We start from the raw sequence: 14631 nt of genomic DNA on the forward strand, positions 1-14631 counted from the left end.
GTATGTGATCTCAATTAAAAGACAGTGGGATCAAGTCCCAATCTCCGTTTTTGGCTGGGTTTGAGTCACACGTGAGTTTTGGGGTTTCAGCACTCTGAGTCACAAAAAGGCAATACAACTTTGACCTGGCTTTCCTGGAATCATCAGTCTCTGTGTGGCTTTATAGCCAATCATCTTGCTATGAGAAACCTAAGCCACAGGATAACCTGTGTATAGGTGTCCCAAGATGAAGGCACCATTGGAACCAAGCAAGATCCTGTGGAGCTCCAAGGCACAGAAGCCTTTTTACAGAACTAAAACACCCAGCAAATGGAAGATATCAGCATTCTTCATTCCAGAGAAGGTCACAGTTTGCTGACCAGAGAAACTCATCAAGAGACCATGTGATGCCAGTTTAACGGAGTGCAGGCCCTGCACACATCCTGATTCTTATCAACAACCCTACTCTTGACAACTGCTATAGAACTCCTCACCAGATCCCACCAGGTTGGGACACACTGTTTTTCAGGGCATGAGCCTGCTGTGTCCACCTTTGCCTGGTAAAGCAATAAAGCAGCTCTTTTCTACTTCACCCAAAACGCTGTCTCTGAGATTGGATTTCAAGCCAGTGTACAGAGGCTGAACTTCCAGCGTAATTTCCTCAATTTGACTTCAGTAAACATTGAAATCTTAATATAAACTAAAAACAAACACGAGAGAGTATCTTATGAAGACCTTATTGTTTAGCCAATTTTTATCATAAGTTGTGCTCATTGCTACCAGGGTCTTTTTGTTACTGAAAACAAGTTTGTATGCCCAAAGCACAGTGAGGTCAAACAAACTGAAACATCAGAATTTGGAGCAGAGAAAGGTTTATTGCAGGACCAAGCAAGGAAAACAGATGGCATGTACTCAAGAAAACCAGAACTCCCTAATGATCTTCAGGGAGAAATATTTAAAGGCAAAATTTGGGGCGAGGGCTTCAGGGTGTGTGACTTTCTTATGATTGGTTGACGGTGAGGTGAGAGGGTGGTGCTCCAGGAATCTTGTGTTCAGCATGAAGTCACCATCCTCCACCTGGGTGGGAGCCTTAGTTCCTACAGAACTTGAAGGTGTTTTTATGTATATTCCTTCTGGAAGAACTAGGACTCTGCCCCATGGCTGCACTTCTGTTGCTTGACTGCTCCTCCTCTGTTTCTGCATCCCTTCCATTCCCTGATTAACAATGGTTTGAACCTAACCTTAGGATCCCAGGGAAGGTCTTGGAGGCTGAAAGAAGCCTATTTTCTACCAAAAAAAGAATGGGGATAGACATGCTTTATTTCTGGGAGCTCCATAGGGTCCTGTTTAGCTTTGATTCTTTTGGGCCTTTGCAGCTCCTTGAGCAAGAAAATATTTGTGTATATTAACCTGTGTATGGAGAAGGCAATGGCAACTCACTCCAGTACTCTTGCCTGGAAAATCCCATAGATGGAGGAGCCTAGTAGGATGCAGTCCATGGGGTCACTGGGTGGGACACAACTGAGCGACTTCACTTTCACTTTTCACTTTCATGCATTGGAGAAGGAAATGGCAATCCACTCCAGTGTTCTTGTCTGGAGAATCCCAGGATGGGGGAGCCTGGTGGGCTGCCATCTATGGGGTCACACAGAGTCGGATACAACTGAAACGACTTAGCAGCAGCAGCAGCAACCTGTGTACATGCATGTATCTATAAACATCTAAATCTAACTGTGTTAATATTAACTAAACATGAGTTCATTCCGATGTCTCCATCTTTTTAGCCCATTATCCTTTGGATTATTCTGGCCTCCTTCGCTTGTTTATTCATTAGTTCAGTTCAGTTCAGTCACTCAGTCATGTCCGACTCTTTGTGACCCCATGGACTGCAGCATGCCAGGCTTCTCTGTCCCTCACCAACACCCAGAGCTTGCTCAAACTCATTTCCGTTGAGTCAGTGATGCCATCCAACCATCTCATCCTCTGTCATCCCCTTCTCCTGCCTTCATTCTTTCCCAGGATCAGGGTCTTTTCCAATGAGTCTGTTCTTTGCATCAGGTGGCCAAAGTATTATTCATTAATGCTTATTCAAAAAGTAAGAATTTGCCTACCTCAACTAAAGATCCCACATGCCTCAACTAAAGATCCTGCATGCTATAAAGAAGACTGTAGATCTGACATGCTGTAACTACCCAGTGCAGCCAAATAATACTTTATTTTTAAGATGTAAGAAATCAGGCTCCCATTTGTGTGTCATCAATTTTCTTACTTTTTCAAATCATCTATATGTACAAAGCAGTATCAAAATTGTTAACCCATATGCCCTCAACATACTTTATCAGCTATAGTAAAGTGCTTATGGTCAGTATCTTTTGCTTTTGACTTACAGACTCAATTCATTTCTAAGCTTACTGAGGTCAGCATCTTTCTCCCACCTCCTTCAGTGAGGTTGTTTAATACATTTGTAATAAAGTTAAATTATCTTGTCAATGTCTATTTTTTTCACTGAGAGTCCCTGAATTTCTAAATGATTCTTTTAAATTTGCATATATTAAGTTTCACTCTTTGTGCAGTAGAGTTGTGTTTGACAAATGCATAATGCCACATTTCACCATTACAATATCAGCAAGAATGCTTTCACTGGCCTAAAAATCCCCTCTGTGTCAACTATTCATTTTTTCCACCATTCTCTAAAGCCCTGGCAACCACTGATATTTTTTTTTTTTTTACTGTCTTTGTAGTTTCAATTATTCCAGAATCACTATTGCTTCACAACCTCTTTGGAACTTCCTGAGAATAATCTGTAACTGGACCATGTACACGCAGGGCAAAGATAGACCAAAGAAGGAGGGAGACCACTCCAGCTTGGCAGATGGCAAGCCTAATTAGGAAGGGGACTTACATAGAAGGCTTGTCTGGGGGTGGTGGGGGTGGGGGTCACGACTTCAGCAGATTCCCTCACCTACCCATCAAATCTTAAACCTTTATATAAAAGCCTTCATCTGGTTCAGTCACCTATGCCATCCAGATTGTCTCAAAACCACATTTTTGTCTGGAGGCTGTATTCTCGAAATAACTTCTGGGAACAGGGAAGGTGAACAAAATACATACTCCAAAGATAGGGGAGTAGGTGGAGAAGGCAATGGCACCCCACTCCAATACTCTTGCCTGGAAAATCCCATGGACAGAGGAGCCTGGTAGGCTGCAGTCCATGGGGTCGCGAAGAGTCGGACACGACTGAGCGACTTCACTTTCACTTGTCACTTTCATGCATTGGAGAAGGAAATGGCAACCCACTCCAGTGTCCTTGCCTGGAGAATCCCAGGGACAGGGAGCCTGGTGGGCAGCCATCTATGGGGTTGCACAGAGTCAGACACAACTGAAGCGACTTAGCAGCAGCAGCAGGTGGAGAACCTCAAATTGCCTGGGTCCAGCTAAAGGGTCAACTGTCAGTCTCATCTTCTCCACGACCTCCTTCAACAATCATACACCATGTAGAATTTTTACATAGATGTCTTATATTTATCAACATACACTTAAGATTTCTCCATATCCTTTCCTGCTTGATAGGTTTTTAAATTAATAGAGCACTTTTAGACAAATTTTAAGCTTACAGAAAAATTGAACAGAAAATACAGAATTATCATATACCTCTTGTATGGACAGTATAGTACAATTGCTACAATTAATGAAACAATATTGATACGTTGCTATTAACCAAAGTCCATAGTTAAAGTTAGGGCTTCCCTGGTGGCTCAGAGGTGAAAGCGACGACCTGCAATGTGGGAGACTTGGGTTTGATCCCTGGGTTGGGAAGATCCCCTGGAGAAGGAAATGGCACCCTACTCCAGTATTCTTGCCTGGAGAATCCCATGGAGAGAGGAGCCTGGTAGGCTACAGTCCATGGGGTCGCAAAGAGTTGGACATGACTGAGTGACTTCACTTTCACTTTAATAGTTAAAGTTAGTGTTCTCTTTGTATCATACAGTTATATGGATTTTGACAGATGCAAAAATGCCCAACATCACCATATTGCATAGGATAGTTTCACTGGCCTAAACATTCCCTGTGCTTCATCTATTTTTCCCCTCTCGCCTTCCCCCTGCTATGCCAAACCCTTGGCAAGAACTGATATTTTTACTGCCCTGGTAGTTTTACCTTTCTTTTTTTTTAATTTTTATTTTTACTTTATGTTACTTTACAATACTGTATTGGTTTTGCCATACATTGACATGAATCCACCACGGGTGTACATGCGTTCCCAAACATGAACCCCCCTCCCACCTCCCTCCCCACAACATCCCTCTGGGTCATCCCCATGCACCAGTCCCAAGCATGCTGTATCCTGCATCGGACATAGACTGGCGATTTGATTCTTACATGATAGTATACATGTTTCAATGCCATTCTCCCAAATCATCCCAACCTCTCCCTCTCCCTCTCCCTCTGAGTCCAAAAGTCCGCTATACACATCTGTGTCTTTTTTACCTTTCAAACCATGTTATTAATATATATAGTTGGGATCATACAACATGTTGCCCTTTTCAACATGTATCTTTCAATTGTAGTGTTACTCAGTCCTGTCTAACTCTTTGTGACCCCATTGACTGTACCCCGCAGGCTCCTCTTTTCATGGAATTCTCCAGGCAAGAATACTGGAGCAGGTGGTCACTTCCTTCTCTAGAGGATCGTCCCCACCCAGGTATCAAATCTGTCTCCTGCATAGTAGGCAGATTTTTTACTGCTGGGCTATATGCATTTAAGGTCCTTCTATGTGTTTTCATATCTAGACAGTTCATTTATTTTCAGCTCTGAATAATACTGCAATGTATTGGCATACTGCTTGCTTAACCCTTCACCTGCTGAAGGCATTTTACTTCCAACATTTTTTACAACTATGAATAAAGCTTCTATAAATATTTGTGCATAGGGTTTGTTGATGGCAAAATTTCAACTCATTTGGGAGAAGATCAAGGAGCACAATTACTGGATTATGTATTAAGCATATGATATGCTTTGTAGACAATGGCAAAATTGCCTTCCAAAGTGGTTCCAGCAGTGTCTTTCCTAGGGTCATTTTTAATTTTAATAAATTCAACATATCAATGTGTTTTTCTTTATGGATTATGGTTTTGGAGGTATACTTAAAAACTCATTGCCAAATCAAAGCAGAGCTAGACTTCAGCCTGTGCTGTTTTCTAGAAATTTTATAGTTCTGAATTTTACATTCATTTCAGTGATTAATTTTGAGTAACTTTTCTGAGAGGTATAAGGTTTATTTTTATATTCTTATTGTATTTTTAGTTTTGGGCATACACACATCCAATTTTTATACTACCATCTATTGAAAAGGCTATCCTTTATCCATTGAACTTCCTTGGCAACTCTAACTGGCTAACTAGATTTGTCTTGGTCTATCTCAAGCTCTCTACAGTGTTCCATTGATTAATGTGTCTATTCTTGCATCAATACATGCTGCCTTGATGAAAGCAGCTTTCAGATAAAGTGAGGTAAGTTCTTCCAAAACTATTTTTCAATATAATCTTGGCTATTCTGGGTCTTTTGGCTTTCCATATTTACTTCAGAATCAGTTTGTCAAAATTCTCAAAATAGTGTGCTGGTATGTTGATCTGGACTTCATGAAATACATTGAAAAATTGGGGAAGAATTGATATCTTGACAATGTTTTTTAATTTTTCAGTTCATAAACATGGAATATCTACTTATTTAGATATTATTTTCTTCTTCTTTTAATCAGAGTTTTGCCACTGACTGCATGTAGGTCCTAAACATCCTTTGTTAAATTTATACTAAAATATTTCATTTTTTGGTGCCAATTTAAACAGTATTGTAACTTTAATTTCAAATTCCAACTGTTCATTTCTGATATGTAGACAAAGAAATGGACTTTTATGTATTAATGTTATATTCTGTGACTCTGCTAAGTTTGCTTATTAACTTTCAGTTTTCTGTCTGTTCCTTGTGATTTTTGAACCTAGACAATTATGTCATATGTGAACAAAGAGTTTTATTTCTCCTATTCAAACATTTATATCTCTTCTTTCTTTCTGTTGTCTTATGTATTAGTTCAGATTTCCTTTACAATGGTGAATAAGACTGATGAGAGAAAACATCCTTTCCTTGTTCTTGAATTTAGTGAGAAACATCCAATTGTTCATCATTAAGGATGATGTTGGCTATCATCATCCTTGGTGGTTGGTAGCCATTGTTTATCAAATTAAGATTTTTTTTTCCTATGTATAGTTTGCTGATAATTTTTATCATGGATGGGTGTTTAATTTTGTAAAATGGCTTTCTGGCATCCATTTATATGACAATATTATTTTTTCTTTTCTTAGCTTCATGGTGTTGTGTGTTGTGTTAATTGGTCTTCAAATATTGTACCAGCATTGCATACCTTGAATAAATCCCACTTGGTCAAAGTACATAATTCTTTCTATACATTGATGAGTTGGATTTGTTAAGATTTTGTTAAAGATTTTTGTATCTACATTTTTTTGAGGAATGGTATTCACAGTTTTCCTTTCTCATAATGTTTTTATCTCATCTTATTATTAGGGCTATACTGACCTATACTGACCAAGTTAGGAAGTGGTTATTTGCTTCTACTCTCTGGGTAAAATTGTAGAGAGTTGTTATCATCTCTTTTTTTATATATTTGGTAAAATTCACCAGGAAAACCATTTATAACTGGTGCTTTCTTTTTTGGAAGTTATTAATTTTTGACACAATTTCTTTAAAAATATAACATATATAGATTATATATATCTCCTTTTGTGTGAATTTTGATTGCTTATGTCTATCAAAGAATTATTCTGTTTCCTATAAATAATGTTTGTGGACATAGAATTCTCATAAATTTACTTTATTATAATATTGATATCAAAGAGGTAAGTGATAATTTTACCCCTTCTTTCATTTATGATATTAGGAAGTTATATCTTCATTTTTTTTGTTCTTTACCTGGACAGATTATGATAAATCTTAGTTTTTCAAGGAACATACTTTTGGTTTCATTTAATTTGTTTTTAAATTCATTTTTTTCTGCACTAATTGTTTTTTTCTTTTTTAAAAAAATATTTATTTTTAATCAGGATAATTGCCTTACAGTATTGTGTTTGTTCTTGACATACATCATCCGTAGGTATACATGTGTCCTTTCCCTCTTAAACCTCTCAGCAATATTTATAATTTACATAGCTAGGACCATTTACATAGCTAAAACACAGAAGCAACCTAGATGTCCATCAACAGAAGAATAGATAAAGAGGCAGTGGTACATATATACAATGGAATATTACTCAGCTACAAGAAAAAATGCATTTGAGTTAATTCTAATGACGTGGATGAACCTAGAGCCTTTTATACAGAGTGAACTAAGTCAGAAAAAGAAAAACAGATATCACTTATTAACTTACATATATGGAATCTAGAAAGATGGTAGTGATGAACGTATTTCCCTGGTGGCTCAGCAGATAAAGCGTCTGCCTACAATGCGGGAGACCCGGGTTCAATCCTTGGGTTGGGAAGATCTCCTGGAAAAGGAAATGGCAACCCACTCCAGTATTCTTGCCTTGAAAATCCCATGGGCTGAGGAGCCTGGTAGGCTACAGACCATGGGGTCACAAAGAGTTGGACATGACTGAGTGACTTAAACAACACTAAACAATGGAAATGCAGACATAAAGAGACTTGTGCACATAGCAGGAGAAGGAGAGGGTAGGACAGACAGTAGCACTGAACATATACATTCAGTTCAGTTGCTCAGTCATGTCTGACTCTGTGACCACATGGATTGCAGTACGCCAGGCCTCCCTGTTCATCATCAACTCTTGGAGTTTACCCAAACTAATGTCCATAGAGTCGGTGATGCCATCCAACCATCCATCCTCTGTCATCCCCTTCTTCTACCACCTTCAATCTTTCCCAGCATCAGGGTCTTTTCAAATGAGTCAGCTCTTCACATCAGGTGGCCAAAGTATTGGAGTTTCAGCTTCAACATCAGTCCTTCCGATGAACACCCAGGACTGATCTCCTTTAGGATGGACCAGTTGGATCTCCTTGCAGTCCAAGGGACTCTCAAGAGTCTTCTCCAACACCACAGTTCAAAAGCATCAGTTCTTCGGTGCTCAGCTTTCTTTATAGTCCAACTCTCACATCCATACATGACCACTAGAAAAACCATACCCTTGACTAGATGGACCTTTGCTGGCAAAGTAATGTATCTGCTTTTTAATATGCTATCTAGGTTGGTCATAACGTTCCTTTCAAGGAGTGTCTTCTAATTTCATGGCTGCAGCCACCATCTGCAGTGATTTTGGAGCCCAGGAAAATAAAGGCAGCCACTGTTTCCCCTGTTTCCCCATCTATTTGCTATGAAGTGATGGCACTGGATGCCGTAATCTTAGTTTCATGAATGTTGAGCTTTAAGCCAACTTTTTCACTCTCCTCTTTCACTTTCATCAAGAGGCTCTTTAGTTCTTCTTCACTTTGCCATAAGGATGGTATCATCTGCATATCTGAGGTTATTGATATTTCTCCAGGCAAACTTGATTCCAGCTTGTGCTTCATTCAGCCCAGCATTTCTCTTGATGTACTTTTTATATAAATTAAATAAGCAAAGTGACACTATACAGCCTTGACATACTCCTTTTCCTATTTGGAACCAGTCTGTTGTTCCATATCCAGTTTTAACTGTTTCTTCCTAACCTGCATACAGATTTCTCAAGAGGCAGGTAGGGTGGTCTGGTATTCCCATCTCTTTTAGAACATATACATTACCATTTGTAAAATAGACAGCCAGTACATTTTTTTTTTTATGACACACAGAGCTTAAATCCAGTGCTATGAGAGTGGGTGCATTATTTATTATTTTTCTTCTTCCAGCTTAATAGTTCAGTATCTGACCATTTATCTTCATCCTAGAAACCCCTTGATCAAGTAGGCACTTTTGAAGGTCCCTGCTACTTTATTATTACGACTAACCACATTTTATCTCTGAAATGAAAATCTAGCAATTGTTCTCAAGGTATCTTTTCAGTGGAAATCTCTTCATTCCTCTACCTTCCTTACTTAAATACAACATCCCCCAGCTTATTTTGAGAAACTGGTATTTCTTTCTTTGATGTATTTCTCTTTTTATTTTTTTTTCTTGTTTGTTTTGGATAAAGGTGTTTTCTGTGATTTTCCCAGTTGAGAAAGGTTTGTACTTAATGCACTCATTCTAATTCTCCTTCTAATTCTCCATGTCACATGAAGGAATATCTGATATTTTAGTTTCATTTAGCAAGGTCACAAATGAACTCAGCTTTCAGTCAAGCAACTGTTCAATCAGTTATATCCTGAACTTTGTATTAATACATTGAATCTAGAATTTCAGTAGTTGCAACCATTTTGATAAGATCAATCATACCTAAACTGTCTTTCTCCCTCTTGGGTCTAGCGTCCTCAGAATCTAGTGCCATATGCATCAATAGCTAATCAGTTAGAAAAATCTTGCAGTTGTGTATATTACTCTGAAAAACTTTTCCTATTTTGTTTAAAGTATTCCATCTGTCACATCAAGTTCATGCTGGGATTTGACTTTATAAGTCTAGGAAGGGAAGTTTGTGAAGGTGGAACATTAGAAGAATTGAACTTCTCTTGCCAGGTGATTGTCTCAGGCAGGCTTTTTTTCAATCTTCAAACAAGGCAATAATATTTTCATTATGCATTGGGGGTGGTTAGCATGGGATAGCCAATGAAGCATGCGGATATAAGGAAATTTCAGCCATCTGAATCTTCCTCTATATCTTACTCCATCCCCCCAAACCTTTGAGTTATAGCTCTTCTCAAAAATACTGCAACTTTTCCATAAGGAATTTAATAAATATTTAAATAAAATTAAGCTATTTAATATAAAATTTTAATTATTCATAATATAAATTATTTTATATGTAATAAATATTTATATATTATTTAATTATACTATATTATCTATTAATGTAAGAAACAACTGTTTATATACAAAATAAATATTTAATATATCTAAATACAGTATATATTTAATATATCATATATAAATATATTATATATAATACTATATATAAAATATGTAAACAACAAGGACCTACTATTTAGCACTGTATAGCATAGTGAACTACACTCAGTATTTTGTAATAATCTATAATGTAAAAGAATCTGACAAAGTATATATACATACATTATTATATATGAATCACTTTGCTGTACACTTGAAAATAACACAATATTGTAAACTAACTGTACCTTAAAAATAAATTAATTAAACATTGATATTTTGCCCATTTTTGATTGGTTTGTTTGTTTTTCTGATATTAAGCTTCATGAGCTACTTGTATATTGTGGATCTTAATCCCTTGTCAGTTGGATCATTTACAAATATTTTCTCCATTCAAATCATGAGTTCTATGTTCATTTTGTTTCCTTTTCTGTGCAAAAGCTTTTAAGTTAATTAAGTCCTATTTGTTTATTTTTGCTTTTATTTCCATTACTCTAGAAGGTGAGTCCAAAAAGATATTGCTGTGATTTATGTCAAACAGTGTTCTGCCTATATTTCCCTCTAAGAGTTTTATAATATCCAGTCTTACATTCAAATCTTTAATCCACCTTTGAGTTTATTTTTGGGTTGGTGCTAAAGATATTCTAATTTAATTTCTTTCTTTTACACATAGCTGTCCAGTTTTCCCAGCACCAGTTATTAAAGTGACTATCATTTTTCCATTATGTATTCTTGCCTCCTTTGTCACAGATTATTTAACCGTAGGTACATGAATTTATTTCTAGGTTTTCTGTCCTGGCCCATTGATCTGTATTTGTTTTTGTGCCAGTGCCATACTGTTTTAATTACTGTAATTTTATAGCAAGGTCTGAGGTCAGTGAGCCTGATTCCTCCAGCTCCATTTTTTTAAAATAGGCATTTCTCCAAAGAAGACATACAAATGGCCAAAAAGCACATAAAAATAAGACCAACATTTATTTCTTGCAGACTTTTGGATCGCAGCCATTCTGACTGGTGTGAAATGGTACTTCATCGTGGTCTTTATTTGCATTTCTCTGATAATGAGTGATGTTGAGCATCTTTTCATGTGTTTGTTAGCCATCCATATGTCTTCTTTGGAGAAATGTCTATTTAGTTCTTTGGCCCATTTTTTGATTGGGTCATTTATTTTTCTGGAATTGAGTTGCAGGAGTTGCTTGTATATTTTTGAGATTAGTTTTTTGTCAGTTGCTTCATTTGCTATTATTTTCTCCCGTTCTGAAGGCTGTCTTTTCACCTTGCTTATAGTTTCCTTTGTTGTGCAGAAGCTTTTAATTAGATCCCATTTGTTTATTTTTGCTTTTATTTCCAATATTCTGGGTGGTGGATCATAGAGGATCCTGCCGTGATTTATGTCTGAGAGTGTTTTGCCTATGTTCTCCTCTAGGAGTTTTATAGTTTCTGGTCTTACGTTTAGATCTTTATCCATTTTGAGTTTATTTTTGTGTGTGGTGTTAGAAAGTGATCCAGTTTCATTCTTTTACAAGTGGTTGACCAGTTTTCCCAGCACCACTTGTTAAAGAGATTGTCTTTACTCCATTGTATATTCTTGCCTCCTTTGTTGAAGATAAGGTATCCATATGTGTGTGGATTTACCTCTGGGCTTTCTATTTTGTTCCATTGATCTATATTTCTGTCTTTGTGCTGCGATCCAAAAGTCTGCAAGCAACAAATGCTGGAGAGGGTGTGGAGAAAAGGGAACCCTCTTACACTGTTGGTGGGAATGCAAACTAGTTCAGCCACTATGGAGAACAGTATGGAGATTCCTTAAAAAACTGGAAATAGAACTGTCTTTTGACCCAGCAATCCCACTACTGGGCATACACACCAAGGAAACCAGAATTGAAAGAGACACATGTATCCCAATGTTCATTGCAGAACTGTTTATAATAGCTAAGACATGGAAACAACCTTGATGTCCATCAGCAGATGAATGGATAAGAAAGCTGTGGTACATATACACAATGGAGTATTACTCAGCCATTAAAAAGAATACATTTGAATCAGTTCTAATGAGATGGATGAAACTGGAGCCAATTATACACAGTGAAGTAAGCCAGAAAGAAAAATACCAATATAGTTTACTAACACATATATATGAAATTTAAAAAGATGGTAAGGATAACCCTGTATGTGAGACAGCAAAAGAGACACAGATGTATAAAATGGACTTTTGGACTCTGCGGAAGAGAGAGAGGGTGGGATGATTAGGGAGAATGGCATTGAAACATATATACTATCATGTAAAAAATGAATTGTCAGTCTATGTTCAATACAGGATATGAGATGCTTGGGGCTGGTGCACGGGGATGATCCAGAGAGATGATATAGGGTGCGAGGTGGGAGGGGGGTTCAGAATTGGGAACTCATGTACACCCGTGGTGGATTCATGTCAATGTATGGCAAAACCAATACAGTATAAATTCAAAAAAAAATAAATAAAATAAAATAAAAATTTTTAAATAGGTAGAAATGTAAAAAACAAATTTATGATAACAGAAACATTATATTCATAGGGATAAATGTTAAAAAAAATAAGACCAACATCCCTAATTATTACCAAAATGCATATCAAACAATGAGGTATCATCTCCCACCAATCAGAATGGTCATCATCCAAAAGTCTATAAACAATAAATGCTGGAGAGGATATGGAGAAAAGGGAACTATCCTTTACTGCTGGTGGGAATGCATATTGGTATATTTACTACAGATGGAAGTATAGAGGTTCCTTAAAAAACTAAAAATAGAGCTACCATATTTTCCAACAATTCCAATTAGGGCATATATCCAGAGAAAACCAAAATTAAATAAGATACATGCACCCCAATGTTTGTAGCAGCATTGTTTACAATAGCCAAGACGTGGAAGCAACCTAAATCACCATCAACAGATGAATGGATGAAGAAGTTGTGGTATACATAGACGAACCATCAAAAAGGAGTGAAATCATGCCATTTGCAGCAACATGAATGGATCTTGAGATCATAAAACTAAGTGAAGTCAGTCAGACAAAGACAAATATCATATGATTATCACTTGCATGTGGAATATAAAAGAACAATACAAATGAACTTATTTACAAAACAGAAAGAGACTCATAGACTTAGAAAACATATTTATGGTTACCAAAGGGAAAACGTGGAAGGGAGAATAAAATAGAAGTCTGGGTTTATCCTATATGCAATACTATACATAAAGTAGATAATCAACAAGGACCTATTATATAGCACAGGGAACTCTACTCAATACTCTGTAGTAACCTAAATGGGAAACGATTTTGAAAAATAATAGATTATGTATATGTGTAATTGAATCACTTTTGCTGTACATCTGAAACTAACACATTATTAATCAACTATACTCCAACATAAAATATTTTCTTAATTTTAAAAAAATTAAAAAGTAAAAATTCAGCATTTGAGAGTATCAAATGCTGAGTTTGCATTTCGGCTACATCAATGTTTTGATGGCATATACTGATATTCTTTAGAATGGTTATATAAATTCCGTGGTTCTTAGATAATGCCTTGTTTTGAGAATTTAGGATTTTGAGTATATCATTTCTTTTCTCTAAACCTTCCTGCACAATTAAAAACACGAAACCAATCCCTTATTCTTATACAACGTATCTGAATAATCTGTTCATTCCCCCATAGGTTTGCTTTAAACAGTCACTGTATTCAAAGCAGTTACAAGAAATGCACGTATTTATTTTGCCACTGCACACCCCTGTGATAAAGTTTCATGCCAGCTGAATTCTTATTGTCTTTGGGATTGTCCTGCCAAATAAAAAAATACAATTTCTCCATGAATTGGAGGTATGTTTGCTGCAACCACTTATAGTCCTCCTATGTATGCTCAGGACCTTAGCAGCAACAAGTAAATTCACTTTGACTCATGCAGGCAAAAATTGGATTTATTAAATAATATTAAGAAAAGTCTTGATTATAGAAAATACAAAGGAATTATCTTGATTCTCCTCCTCCAGAAACATAACCTCAAGTCTCAAGAGAACCGACCTCTTGAGCAAAGTGCTGGGGCTTCACTTTCCATCGTCAGGCATAAAATGAAAGGTGTTCACCTGTATGAACCACTGCCAAGTACCAATTCCACTTCTGCCTCAGGAAATCAATCAATCACACAGCTTCCAATGTTCTTCCAATACTTTGTTACAGACTATATAAGCAACACTAGAGTTGTGCCCAAAATCCTCACCACTGGTCATTTGCTACGAATCAAATCTGTGTAAGTCTGATTGGCAAAATACCAATCACATATCCACCTTTTATTTTTTATGGAGTCTGAGAATTCAAATCCCAGTTTCTATATGTGAGAGACAGGATTCATGGATATCTCCGTGGTTATGGAAACACTATTCAAGAGGCTATCATGAATACAAGTATGAATTACAGTAACCAGCTACTACTATTAGACTTCTTACCCATTTTGGTCTTTGAGTCACAGAAGCCACAGTATTAACTACAGTCATGACTCCTGGCTTCACCATTCACTGTTCACTGCACACTTGCAGAAAGTCTGTCTCCTTTCCTGTTCTCTTGAGTAGACCTGAT

Source organism: Ovis canadensis, chromosome 12 (assembly GCF_042477335.2).
Source record: "Ovis canadensis isolate MfBH-ARS-UI-01 breed Bighorn chromosome 12, ARS-UI_OviCan_v2, whole genome shotgun sequence".
NCBI classification, from domain to species: Eukaryota; Metazoa; Chordata; class Mammalia; order Artiodactyla; family Bovidae; genus Ovis; species Ovis canadensis.